Here is a 14,339-nt window from a genome sequence, read left to right on the forward strand (position 1 = left end):
CATGGGCTTCCCCGGGGTGGGTTCCCCCCCCCCCCCCGGTGAACACCCGGAACCCATTCGTCATTTCCGGTAATTCCGGAAACCTTCCGGTAATCAAATGAGGTCATCCTATATATCAATCTTCGTTTATGGACCATTCCGGAAACCCTCGTGACGTCCGTGATCTCATCCGGGACTCCGAACAACATTCGGTAACCAACCATATAACTCAAATACGCATAAAACAACGTCGAACCTTAAGTGTGCAGACCCTGCGGGTTCGAGAACTATGTAGACATGACCCGAGAGACTCCTCGTTCAATATCCAATAGCGGGACCTGGATGCCCATATTGGATCCTACATATTATACGAAGATCTTATCGTTTGGACCTCGGTGCCAAGGATTCATATAATCCCGTATGTCATTCCCTTTGTCCTTCGGTATGTTACTTGCCCGAGATTCGATCGTCAGTATCCGCATACCTATTTCAATCTCGTTTACCGGCAAGTCTCTTTACTCGTTCCGTAATACAAGATCCCGCAACTTACACTAAGTCACATTGCTTGCAAGGCTTGTGTGTGATGTTGTATTACCGAGTGGGCCCCGAGATACCTCTCCGTCACACGGAGTGACAAATCCCAGTCTCGATCCATACTAACTCAACGAACACCTTCGGAGATACCTGTAGAGCATCTTTATAGTCACCCAGTTACGTTGCGACGTTTGATACACACAAAGCATTCCTCCGGTGTCAGTGAGTTATATGATCTCATGGTCATAGAAACAAATACTTGACACGCAGAAAACAGTAGCAACAAAATGACACGATCAATATGCTACGTCTATTAGTTTGGGTCTAGTCCATCACGTGATTCTCCTAATGACGTGATCCAGTTATCAAGCAACAACACCTTGTTCATAATCAGAAGACCCTGACTATCTTTGATCAACTGGCTAGCCAACTAGAGGCTTGCTAGGGACAGTGTTTTGTCTATGTATCCACACATGTATATAAGTCTTCATTCAATACAATTATAGCATGGATAATAAACGATTATCTTGATACAGGAATTATAATAATAACTATATTTATTATTGCCTCTAGGGCATAATTCCAACAGTCTCCCACTTCCACTAGAGTCAATAATCTAGCCCTCACATCATCATGTGAATTACATTGTAATAAATCTAACACCCATACAGTTCTGGTGTTGATCATGCTTTGCCCGTGGAAGAGGTTTAGTCAGCGGGTCTGCTACATTCAGATCCGTGTGCACTTTGCATATATTTACGTCCTCCCCTTCGACGTAGTCGCGGATGAGGTTGAAGCGTCGTTTGATGTGTCTGGACTTCTTGTGAAACCGTGGTTCCTTTGCTAGGGCAATGGCACCCGTGTTGTCACAGAACAAGGTTATTGGATTCAGTGAGCTTGGCACTACTCCAAGATCCGTCATGAACTGCTTCATCGAGACACCCTCCTTAGCCGCCTCCGAGGCAACCATGTACTCCGCTTCACATGTAGAATGTGCTACGACGCTTTGCTTGGAACTGCACCAGCTTACCGCACCCCCATTAAGAATAAATACGTATCCGGTCTACGACTTAGAGTCGTCCGGATCTGTGTCAAAGCTTGCATCGACGTAACCCTTTACGGCAAGCTCTTCGTCACCTCCATACACGAGAAACATCTCCTTAGTCCTTTTCAGGTACTTCAGGATATTCTTGACCGTCGTCCAGTGATCCACTCCTGGATTACTCTAGAACCTGCCTGCCATACTTATGGCCAAGCTAACGTCCGGTCTAGTGCACAACATTGCATACATGATAGAACCTATGGCCGAAGCATAGGGGACGGTGCTCATATGCTCTCTATCCTCATCAGTTGCTGGGCACTGAGTCTTACTCAATCTCGTACCTTGTAAAACTGGCAAGAACCCTTTCTTGGACTGTTCCATTTTTAACCTCTTCAAAACTTTTTCAAGGTATGTGCTTTGTGAAAGTCCTATCAGGCGTTTTGATCTATCCCTGTAGATCTTAATGCCTAGAATGTAAGCAGCTTCTCCTAGGTCCTTCATAGAGAAACTTTTATTCAAGTAATCCTTTATGCTCTCCAAAAACTCTACGTTGTTTCCAATCAGCAATATGTCATCCACATATAATATTAGAAACGCCACAGAGCTCCCACTCACTTTTTTGTAAATACAAGATTCTCCAACCACTTGTATAAACCCAAATGCTTTGATCACCTCATCAAAGCGTTTGTTCCAACTTCGAGATGCTTGCACCAGTCCATAAATGGATCGCTGGAGCTTGCACACCTTGTTAGTATTCTTAGGATCGACAAAACCTTCGGGTTGCATCATATACAACTCTTCCTTAAGGAAACCGTTAAGGAACGCCGTTTTGACATCCATCTGCCAAATTTCATAATCGAAAAATGCAGCTATTGCTAACATGATTCTGACGGACTTAAGCATCGCTACGGGTGAGAATGTCTCATCGGAGTCAACTCCTTGAACTTGTGAAAAAGCCTTTGCCACAAGTCGAGCTTTATAAACGGTCACATTGCCGTCAGCGTCCGTCTTCTTCTTAAAGATCCATTTGTTCTTAATAGCCTTGCGGCCCTCAGGTAGTACTTCCAAAGTCCATACTTTGTTCTCATACATGGATCCTATCTCGGACTTCATGGCCTCTAGCCATTTGTTGGAATCTGGGCCCACCATTGCTTCTTCATAATTTGCAGGTTCATTGTTGTCTAACAACATGATTGACAAAACGGGATTACCGTACCACTCTGGAGCAGCACGTGGTCTCATCGACCTGCGTGGTTCGACAGGAACTTGAACCGGAGTTTCATGATCATCATCATTAACTTCCTCCTCAACCGGCGTTGCAATGACAGAGGTTTCCCCTTGCCCTGCGCCACCATCTAGAGGGATGAGAGGTTCGACAACCTCATCAAGTTCTATCTTCCTCCCACTCAATTCTGTCGAGAGAAACTCCTTCTCGAGAAAAGCTCCGTTTTTAGCAACAAACACTTTGCCCTCGGATTTGAGATAGAAGGTGTACCCAACTGTCTCTTTTGGGTAACCTATGAAGATGCACTTTTCCGCTTTGGGTTCCAGCTTTTCAGGCTGAAGCTTTTTGACATAAGCATCACATCCCCAAACTTTAAGAAACGACAACTTTGGCCTTTTGCCATACCACAGTTCGTATGGTGTCGTCTCAGCAGATTTTGATGGTGCCCTATTTAAAGTGAATGCAGCTGTTTCTAATGCATAACCCCAAAACGATAACGGCAAATTGGTAAGAGACATCATAGATCACACCATCTTTAATAAAGTACAATTACGACGTTCGGACACACCATTATGCTGTGGTTATCCAGGCGGTGTCAACTGTGAAACAATTCCACATTGTCTTAAGTGAGCACCAAACTCGAAACTCAGATATTCACCCCCACGATCAGACCGTAGGAACTTGATCTTCTTGTTACGATGATTTTCAACTTCACTCTGAAATTGCTTGAACTTTTCAAATGTTTCATACTTGTGCTTCATTAAGTAGACATAACCATATCTACTCAAATCGTCAGTGAAGGTGAGAAAATAACGATATCTGCCGCGTGCCTCTACGCTCATCGGACCGCACACTTCGGTATGTATGATTTCCAACAAGTCACTTGCACGCTCCATTGTTCCGGAGAACGGAGTTTTAGTCATCTTGCCCATGAGGCATGGTTCGCACGTGTCAAGTGAATCAAAGTCAAGTGACTCCAAAAGTCCATCGGCATGGAGTTTCTTCATGCGCTTTACACCAATATGACCTAAGCGGCAGTGCCACAAAAATATGGCGCTATCATTGTTAACTCTAATTCTTTTGGTCTCAATGTTATGTATGTGTGTATCACTATCAAGATTCAATATGAACAATCCTCTCACATTGGGTGCATGACCATAAAAGATGTTACTCATAGAAATAGAACAACCATTATTCTGTGACTTAAAAGAGTAACCGTCTCGCAATAAACAAGATCCAGATATAATGTTCATGCTCAACGCAGGCACTAAATAACAATGATTCAAGTTCATAACTAATCCTGATGGTAACTGAAGTGAAACTGTGCCGACGGCGATTGCATCAACCTTGGAACCATTTCCTACGCGCATCGTCACTTCATCTTTCGCCAGCCTTCGTCTATTCCGCAGTTCCTGTTTCGAGTTGCAAATATGAGCAACAGAACCGGTATCGAATACCCAGGCACTACTACGAGAGCCGGTTAAGTACACATCAATAACATGTATATCAAATATACCTGATTTTTCTTTGGCCGCCTTCTTATCAGCCAGATACTTGGGGCAGTTGCGCTTCCAGTGACCCATACCCTTGCAATAGTAACACTCTGTTTCAGGCTTAGGTCCAGCTTTGGGTTTCTTCGTCGGATTGGCAACAGGCTTGCCGCTCTTCCTTGAATTACCCTTCTTGCCTTTGTCGTTTCTCTTGAAACTAGTGGTCTTATTCACCATCAACACTTGATGCTCTTTACGGAGTTCAGACTCTGCGACTTTCAGCATCGCAAACAACTCGCCGGGTGACTTGTTCATCCCTTGCATGTTGTAGTTCAACACAAAGCCTTTATAGCTTGGCGGCAGTGATTGAAGGATTCTGTCAGTGATAGCCTCTTGCGGGAGTTCAATCCCCAGCTCAGCTAGACGGTTTGAGTACCCAGACATTTTGAGCACATGTTCACTGACAGACGAGTTCTCCTCCATCTTGCAAGCATAGAATTTATCGGAGGTCTCATACCTCTCGATCTGGGCGTTCTTCTGAAAGATGAACTTCAACTCCTGGAACATCTCAAATGCTCCATGACGCTCAAAGCGACGTTGAAGTCCCGGTTCTAAGCCATACAAGACTGCACATTGAACTATTGAGTAGTCCTCCTTACGTGTTAACCAAGCGTTCTTAACATCCTGGTCAGCCGTAGCGGGTGGTTCATCTCCTAGCGCAGCATTAAGGACATAATCCTTCTTCCCAGCTTGTAAGATTAGCTTAAGATTACGAGCCCAGTCTACAAAGTTGCTTCCATCATCTTTCAACTTAGCTTTCTCTAGGAACGTATTAAAATTCAGGGTGACTGTCGCGTGAGCCATGATCTACAACACAAATATATTCAAAGTGGACTTAGACTATGTTCAAGATAATTAGAGTTTAACTTAATCAAATTACTCGCTAAACTCCCACTCAAAAAGTACATCTCTCTAGCCATTTGAGTGGTTCATGATCCACTTACACTAGCTCAAGTCCGATCATCATGTGAGTTGAGTATAGTTTCAGTGGTAAGAATCCCTATGCTAATCATATCATCTATATGATTCATGATCGACCTTTCGGTCTCATGTGTTCCGAGGCCATGTCTGCACATGCTAGGCTCGTCAAGCTTAACCCGAGTGTTCCGCGTGTGCAACTGTTTTGCACCCGTTGTATGTGAACGTTGAGTCTATCACACCCGATCATCACGTGGTGTCTCGAAACGGCGAACTGTAGCAACGGTGCACGGTCGGGGAGAACACAATTTCGTCTTGAAATTTTAGTGAGTGATCACCTTATAATGCTACCGTCGTTCTAAGCAAAATAAGGTGCATAAAAGGATTAACATCACATGCAATTCATAAGTGACATGATATGGCCATCATCACGTGCTCCTTGATCTCCATCACCTAAAGCACCGGCATAATCTTCTTGTCACCGGCGCCACACCATGATCTCCATCAACGTGTCGCCATCGGGGTTGTCGTGCTACTCATGCTATTACTACTAAAGCTACATCCTAGCAAAATAGTAAACGCATCTGCAAGCACAAACCTTAGTTTAAAGAAAACCCAATGGCTCCTTTCGGTTGCCGTACCATCGACGTGCAAGTCGATATTATCTATTACAACATGATCATTTCATACAGCCAATATATCACATCACATCGTTGGCCATATCACATCACAAGCATACCCTGCAAAAACAAGTTAGACGTCCTCTAATTTTGTTGTTGCATGTTTTACGTGGTGACCATGGGTATCTAGTAGGATCGCATCTTACTTACGCAAACACCACAACGGAGATATATGAATTGCTATTTAACCTTATACAAGGACCTCCTCAGTCAAATCCGATTCAACTAGAGTTGGAGAAACTGACACTTGCCAGTCATCTTTGAGCAACGGGGTTACTCGTAGCGATGAAACCAGTCTCTCGTAAGCGTACGAGTAATGTCGGTCCAAGCTGCTTCAATCCAACAATATCGCGGAATCAAGAAAAGACTAAGGAGGGCAGCAAAACGCACATCACCGCCCACAAAAACTTTTGTGTTCTACTCGAGAAGACATCTACGCATGAACCTAGCTCATGATGCCACTGTTGGGGAACGTCGCATGGGAAACAAAAAATTTCCTACGCGCACGAAGACCTATCATGGTGATGTCCATCTACGAGAGGGGATATTCGATCTATGTACCCTTGTAGACCACACAGCAGAAGCGTTAGTGAACGTGGTTGATGTAGTGGAACGTCCTCACGTCCCTCGATCCGCCCCGCGAACCGTCCCGCGATCAGTCCCACGATCTAGTGCCGAACGGACGGCACCTCCGCGTTCAGCACACGTACAACTCGACGATGATCTCGGCCTTCTTGATCCAGCAAGAGAGACGGAGAGGTAGATGAGTTCTCCGGTAGCGTGACGGCGCTCCGGAGGTTGGTAATGATCTTGTCTCAGCAGGGCTCCGCCCGAGCTCCGCAGAAACGCGATCTAGAGGTAAAACTGTGGAGATATGTGGTCGGGCTGCCGTGGCAAAGTTGTCTCAAATCAGCCCTAAAACCTCCGTATATATAGGGGGAAGAGGGGGAGTCTTGCCTTGGGGTCCAAGGACCCTCAAGGGGTTCGGCCGAGCCAAGGGGGGCAACCCTCCCCTTCCAAACCGAGTCCAACTAGGTTTGGAAGGAGGAGTCCTTACCCCTTTTCCCACCTCCTCTTTTTTTTCTTTTCTCTTTGATTTTCTTCCTATGGCGCATAGGGCCTTCTTGGGTTGTCCCACCAGCCCACTAAGGGCTAGTGCGCCACCCCCAAGGCCTATGGGCTTCCCCGGGGTGGGTTGCCCCCCCCCCCCGGTGAATACCCGGAACCCATTCATCATTCCCGGCACATTCCCGGTAACTCCGAAAACCTTCCGGTAATCAAATGAGGTCATCCTATATATCAATCTTCGTTTCCGGACCATTCCGGAAACCCTCGTGACGTCCGTGATCTCATCCGGGACTCCGAACAACATTCGGTAACCAACCATATAACTCAAATACGCATAAAACAACGTTGAACCTTAAGTGTGCAGACCCTGCGGGTTCGAGAACTATGTAGACATGACCCGAGAGACTCCTCGGTCAATATCCAATAGCGGGACCTGGATGCCCATATTGGATCCTACATATTCTACGAAGATCTTATCGTTTGAACCTCAGTGCCAAGGATTCATATAATCCCCTATGTCATTCCCTTTGTCCTTCGGTATGTTATTTGCCCGAGATTCGATCGTCAGTATCCGCATACCTATTTCAATCTCGTTTACCGGCAAGTCTCTTTACTCGTTCCGTAATACAAGATCCCGCAACTTACACTAAGTCACATTGCTTGCAAGGCTTGTGTGTGATGTTGTATTACCGAGTGGGCCCCGAGATACCTCTCCGTCACACGGAGTGACAAATCCCAATCTCGATCCATACTAACTCAATGAACACCTTCGGAGATACCTGTAGAGCATCTTTATAGTCACCCAGTTACATTGCGACGTTTGATACACACAAAGCATTCCTCCGGTGTCAGTGAGTTATATGATCTCATGGTCATAGGAACAAATACTTGACACGCAGAAAACAGTAGCAACAAAATGACACGATCAATATGCTACGTCTATTAGTTTGGGTCTAGTCCATCACGTGATTCTCCTAATGACGTGATCCAGTTATCAAGCAACAACACGTTGTTCATAATCAGAAGACCCTGACTATCTTTGATCAACTGGCTAGCCAACTAGAGGCTTGCTAGGGACAGTGTTTTGTCTATGTATCCACACATGTATATAAGTCTTCGTTCAATACAATTATAGCATGGATAATAAACGATTATCTTGATACAGGAATTATAATAATAACTATATTTATTATTGCCTCTAGGGCATAATTTCAACAAAAACATACTAGATTAAAACCCTAATGTACCGATCGTCATCCTTCTTGAAATGGCGATGATACTCCATGGCGGAGCCCGAGAAGGCTTGCATGAAGACATACTCTTCCTTGACCGCCTTGAGCCGCGTAGCGGCCCCTTCTTCTCCGATGGTGATCCTCTCCTTCGCCTAGAAGAACTCGTGGTGCACCGCCTAGAGGGGTTGGCGTCGGCTAGAGGAGCTCGTGCAGGTGGTTGAAGTTCCTCCACGCCCGTGTTCCTCCGCTGCAGGAGAAGGCGTCGCACTATCGCGCTTAGACACGAAGCCATTCCTTTACCGTAGGTAGATGGCGGAGTGCCCGAACTTGTCGTCATGATGGCCTAGATTTTGCGAGGGCGAGCCGCCTCGCCCCCCTCGACCACCACACCCGCGTTCTCCGCTAGACATTGGCGTCAGTTTTTTGGGGTTGTGTGGGCGACAAACGATGGTCGGAGGGATCTAGGTTTGTCATTGAAGGGTGCTAGATTGCGGTGGATGGGAAATGTATATACTGAATGTGAACCCTAAATCGGTCGGGTGTTGGTATATATATAGCGGGGATTCGAGAGCGTTTTACGAATCGCCCGTAAAAAATATACATGCAATGTCGTTTTTACAGTATCTGATTGGGTCTTTTTCTGGATAATGTATATTAGCTCGAGTTTAACGGCCAGCGATCTTTTAAGGTATCTACTAGAGATGCTTTTAAGGAAGTTAAAAATAAGGACGTCTATATGTAAAAGAAATGCCATACGGGCGAGCCAAACTTCACGCAAAAGACTTAAGACCCATTAGCCTGTGTAACGCGTTGTACAAGCTGGTGTCAAAAGTCATGGCAAATCGGTTGAAACTGCTTCTATGGGAGATCATTTATGAGAGCCAAAGTGCCTTTGTGGGCGGTAGACTGATCACTGATAGTGTTTTTGTGGCATATGAGCTAATACACTTCTCGAGGAACAAAAAAGGAGGGAAGGAGGGGTATGCCGCTGTGAGGGAGGATATGAGTAAGGCGTATGACCGTGTCGAATGGAGCTTTGTGCAGGCCATGCTTACCAAGATGGGGTTCTGCCAACAGTGGGTGGAGCTTATCATGAAGTGCGTATCCACGGTTAAATACAAGATAAAGGTGAATGGTGCCCTGACTGTACAATTTGCACCATCGAGGGGGTTGTGCCAGGGGGATCCTCTGTCCCCCTACCTGTTTGTTATTTGTGCAAAAGGACTGTCAGCACTGCTGCAGGATAGGAAGGAGAGGGGAGTCATCAGTGGGATCAGGTTGTGCACGGCTGCACCAAATCTTACTCATCTGTTCTTTGCGGATGACTCGCTGCTGCTCATTAAGGCGAAACACCAGGAAGCTGAGGCGCTGAAGGGAATCCTGGAGATCTACGAGTGTTGCCGGGGGCAGTGTATTAATGTTGAGAAAAGTGCGATCAGATTCAGCCCAAATGTGGACAATGAGAGAAGCAAATTGGCCATAGAGGCCTTGGGTATAACGAATATGGCATGGAATGACCGCTACTTGCGTCTACAGGTTCATGGTGGCCGATCGGTGAGGGGCTCTTTTACCTACATTAAGGACAAAGTCTAGGAGAGGATGCAAGGCTGGAACGAGAAGCTAATCACTAAGCCGCAGAAGGCGGTGCTCGTGAAGGCGGTAGCACAAGCGATCCCAACCTTGGCGATGTCATGCTTTTACCTTACAAAACGGATTTGTGACGATATAAGCTCGATGATTGGGAGGTACTAGTGGAGCCAGCAAAACAAGGAGAACAAGATTCACTAGATTGGGTGGAGGCGATTGATCAAACCGAAGGGGGCAGGTGGGCTCGGGTTCAGGGATATCCACAGATTCAATGTAGCCATGTTGTCTAAGGAGGTGTGGAGACTTATCCAAAACCCGGACGCATTATGTGCGAGGGTGTTGAGGGCTCGATACTACCCTTATGGGAATATCATGGCGGCAAAAGCGGGTCCTGGTATCTCCTACGCTTGGAGGAGCTTGTTGCATGGTGCTGATCTGGTGGGGCAGGGCTACATCTAGAGGATTGGCAATGGATCAAGGGTGAACATCTAGCTGTCCCTAGGGCCTGGTCGTGGAGAGTCATTACGCCAAGAAATGGGAATCTGCTCGAGAGGGTGAATGATCTTATTAGTCCTGTTGATGGGAGATGGGGCACTGAGCTGGTGTGTGACACCTTTCTGCGTGTTGATGCTAATGTTATTCTGAACATTCCACTAAGGGGTGGTATGCAGGACTTCATTGCGTGGCACTACGACTCAAAAGGGCTACATTTAGTGAAGATGGATACAAGCTGCATGCGTAGATTTCAGGATTGAATGGTGATGAGAGGGGCAACACCAGTTTTGGAGGCCAAGGAGACTTAAGGGTAGGTGTTGATAGGTTCTCGACGAGAATATGGAAATTGGCATGTCCTGAAAATATCAAAAATTTGGGAAATTGGTGTTGATAGGTTCTCTTGCAGTTCGAGCCAATCTGATAAGGAAAGGAATGGTGTTGGAGGATGAGCGGTGCCTAATGTGTGGGTACGTTCGCGAAGATAGTGCACACGTGTTCATAAAGTACAAGAAGGTGAAAGAGGTGTGGTGGGACCTGAAACTGGAGGGCACCAGGATGTGGATAGAGAACACAGTCACGGCCAGAGAGGCTTTAAACATCATCTGGGAGTTACCAGAGAGGAAAAGGATGGAGGTGCTCCACTTTATGTGGCATTGGTGGAACAACCGGAATAAAAAGAGGAATCGAGAGCAGGTGAAATCTGGGCAGGTGATCGCTCATGATGCCCGGATGAGCACAGCTGAGTACATGGAGTTGTGGCCGAAGAAGGAGAAGAGAAGAAGCACTGAGGAGAAGAAATGACAAAGCCTGCGGCAGGAGAACCTAAAATTCAATGTTGATGCATCTTTTATCCCTGAGACAAATGCTGCGGCGTGGGGTGTCATCGTCCGGGATCATGCAGGGAATGTGGTAGCATGTAAAGCAGGACGTACCTTCAATGCATCTGATGCATATGCGGCTGAGCTCTGGGCTATGACTCATGCCTTTGATCTCGCTCCGGAGGTGGGTGCTTCTAGGGTGGAGATGGAGTCAGACTCCGAGTTGCTTGTCAATGTCGTGAATAATCCTTGGATGGATTTTTCTGACCATGCGGTGGTGCTGGACGACCTGGAGATGCAGATGCAGACGTGGTTCTCTTTCTGTGAAGTGAAAGCATGTTGTCGGGAAGTGAACATGGCTACTCATAGTTTAGCTAAACCAGGTGGTGCTTGCGACGCCGACTATGCTTTGTATTGAGAGTACGATGTTCCAGCACAAGTTGCCGAGTTTGTAAGGGGCGATTTGTCCATGCCGCATTAATGCAATTGCATAACTTTCAAAAAAGAACTTCACGCAAAAGAGATAATAAATAGGCCCGCATTGGTTAGTTTTCAGAGGTGGGGCCCATAAATGAGGAATCCAGTTTGGCACACGGATCGCCGGTTAACCATTGTGCGCATAACCCCCTCACGCGCGCGTTCTTGTATGGGCATGTCCATTTTTGGGTCTCATCCCAACCGGTTCTGGAAAAAAATCAAATCAAAAGATTTCGGTTCATGATCTCGATTGGCTTTTTTTCCCCTTTTGGTTTTTGATTTCTCCGTTTTATCTTTTGCTTTTTATTTTATCTTTTCATGTTTATCCACGTTTTATTTGGGAAATGTTTTAAACTTCATGCACACTTTTTTTAAATCATGAAAAATTGAAAAAAATTACAAAATCATGAACATTGTTTTACAAACTCGTGAACGTTCTCTTAAATCATGAAAACAATATCGAATCATTAACATTTTGTGAAATCATGAGCACCTTTTGAATTTGCAATTTTTTTTTCAAAATCATGAAAATTTTAATTTGTGAACATTTTTTACAAATTCATTAATATTCTCTTAAATCGTGAACATTTTTTGAATCCACAAACATTTTTGAATCATGAATTTTTTAAATTTACTAATAATTTTAGAAATCTTTCACATTTTTTAGATTCGTGAACATATTTTCCAAATACACGGACATCTTAAATCATGAACATTTTTCCCATTTACAATTTTTTTGTGAAATCATGATCATTTTCCAAATTCATGAATAATTTTCAAATCCGTGAACAATTTTTTACAAATTTTTGAACATTCTCTTGAATCATGAACATTTTTTCCAAAATTTTATAATTTTTTGAAATTTAGAACTTCTCAATATCAAGAATTATTGAGAAAAAGGGGAAAACAAAAAGGAACAAACAAGGGTTGTCCCAACCCGCATATGGGTCGGCCTAGAAGGGTGTGTGGAGTAGAAGGTGGGTGCACACACGGCTGGTTTCTAGTGCGCAGGACACCGATTAGGAGGTCCCATGCACACGTGGTCGTCTTCAACATGCCAAATTGTTGTGTAGTCATTTAACTATCCAACTATAACGTGATTTCGCCACTGCTCAACGGATATCAGATATGTTCTTGATCAAACGATCAGGAGCCAACCTCAGATGCTTCACGCTCTTCTAACTTGACCCATAATTTAGAAGTTTTACTGCAACTCAGCTAGTGTGGCAGACCGAGCACACTAATCCTCCAGAGACGACAATGGCCACATAAGATCTCTGCCGTCGGCGGCTTCCTCGACTCAGTTAGGTACGGATCCGCATACCCCTTTTCCCATCCCTGTAGGTTAGGGTGTGTAGGGGGCCGCTCGCCGCATTGTCTTGAAGGATGTGACCCAGCCAGCCGAGTCTCGGCTGAGCGCCGCTGCTTGCAGGTCGCTACCGCCAAGCTCATCCATGTTGGATCTCTGTTGTGAAGCGCCTCCCCGCCGACCGAATGGACGAATCCGGCAAGATCCACAACACGGACAACAATCGTCATCAACCTCTCATCGTTCCGTCACCACCCTCGACGCTAGCAGTGACCACAACGTTGCGTCCTATGTCCATACCCACCATGCGCTTGGTCATGTGTTATTTTTCGCAACATCGCCATTGACACAAGCTTCTACAACAACAACGTTGTTGCAGAATGACCGCGACAAACGACGACGGCTGTTCTAGAGCGCGAAGCATCCGAAGATGACGTTGCATATTTTTTTTGCAGCAAGGGTCTTGTTACGGGAATATAACGAAGAGGCCGGAGGTGCTTTGTCAGGTTGCAACAGAGATATTGCGATAGGATTCTTGTTGTGGAAAATTAAAGAAATACATGTTTTACAACAGATTGCAGAAGGTGGATGAGCCGCCTACGGTTTGGTAAGACGGATCAATCAAAGATCAAAGATCCTACTCCAGATTGCAGAAGGTATCGCCTGTCACGCTAGTGACCAGCAACGGTGATTCCTCTTTTGGTTGCCTCACTTGGTATCTTGTTCGCCAAACCGGCGTTCTCCAGAAACCAGTCAGAATTACTATTTTTGATCGGTCAAAAAAAAATATCGGTCAGAATTCACAGAGATTGCATCATCTATACTACTATTAAACAAGCAAACAAAAACTTTCTTACGTGCACCCAGCAATTAAACAACAAAATACACAAAACAATCAGCACCACACAATTAGTCCCATAAATCCTAATCCAACAGCGAGCATTTACCTTATACATCTATGTGTGCACTTAGCAAATTCCCATGACTGACCGTGCTCCACCTCCACCACCCATCCTGCAGCACGTAATCCCACCAGATCTCACCCCTCCCTCGAGCGTGGGACAGCCACCAGCGAAGGAGCTCGAGCTCGCGGCGCGGTGGCGCCCGCTCCCCACTTCCATCTCCCTCCTCTCTCTCCTCCTCGCCGCCGCCACATGCCACCGCTACCGGAGCGCACAGAGGCGAAGGAGCGGCGAGAGGAGCTCACCAACGTCGATGGGAAGGCCCGGTGCAGTCGGAGGAGCTCAGAGAGAAGAGATCGACGATGGTGAACTCTCGGGTCCGAGGTTGAAGAAGAGGAACGGGGCGAAGCTGCGTCGTGCTCCGGTTCGATCCAGAGCTCGAGGGGGTCGAGGAGGATGTCGTGGAGCGTCTGGGCTCGACGGAGAGGAGCGAGGCGAGCGGTGGCCGCGAGCTCACCGTAGC

This window comes from Hordeum vulgare, chromosome 2H (assembly GCF_904849725.1).
Source record: "Hordeum vulgare subsp. vulgare chromosome 2H, MorexV3_pseudomolecules_assembly, whole genome shotgun sequence".
Lineage (NCBI taxonomy): Eukaryota > Viridiplantae > Streptophyta > Magnoliopsida > Poales > Poaceae > Hordeum > Hordeum vulgare.